The sequence below is a fragment of the Gavialis gangeticus genome, unplaced genomic scaffold, assembly GCF_001723915.1.
Source record: "Gavialis gangeticus isolate Ggan-Ray unplaced genomic scaffold, GavGan_comp1, whole genome shotgun sequence".
NCBI classification, from domain to species: domain Eukaryota; kingdom Metazoa; phylum Chordata; order Crocodylia; family Gavialidae; genus Gavialis; species Gavialis gangeticus.
In genome coordinates, this window is record NW_017728964.1 from 1,179,392 (window position 1) to 1,179,785 (window position 394).

Sequence of the window (394 nt, forward strand, 5' to 3'; positions counted from 1 at the left end):
CCATATCATGTAGAGGCCCCAGCACCAGTGAGGGTGTGCCTTAACACACACACACACACACACACACACACACACACACACAGTGAGGGCACACCTTAACACCCATGTCATGAGTTTTGCTTGTCAGCAGTTTGAGGTGCAGTTTCCCAGAACCCCCTGAACCTACCTCCTTGAAAGCTGTCCATGGCCTCAGCAGGACCTAACATGCCTGCAGTTTTCACCCCACTGCGCCTTAACACACACACGTGACACAGGTTTTGTTTTCAAGAATTTGAGGTTCAGTTTCCCAGAAACCCCTGCACTTATCTCCTTGAAGCTTGGCAAGATTCATGGCCTTAGAAGAGGCTACTGTCTCTGCAAGTTTAACTTGAATCATGCAAGAAATGAGAAAGTT

General features: G+C 48.2%; 1 long non-coding RNA gene across 1 annotated transcript; it reads left to right on the plus strand.

Annotated features, from left to right (window-relative positions):
• Positions 1-106: 106 nt before the first annotated feature.
• Positions 107-361, plus strand: LOC109286910. The gene is made up of 2 exons (XR_002094705.1): positions 107-136; positions 277-361. It is a non-coding gene; the product is annotated as an uncharacterized LOC109286910 (long non-coding RNA).
• Positions 362-394: the final 33 nt, after the last annotated feature.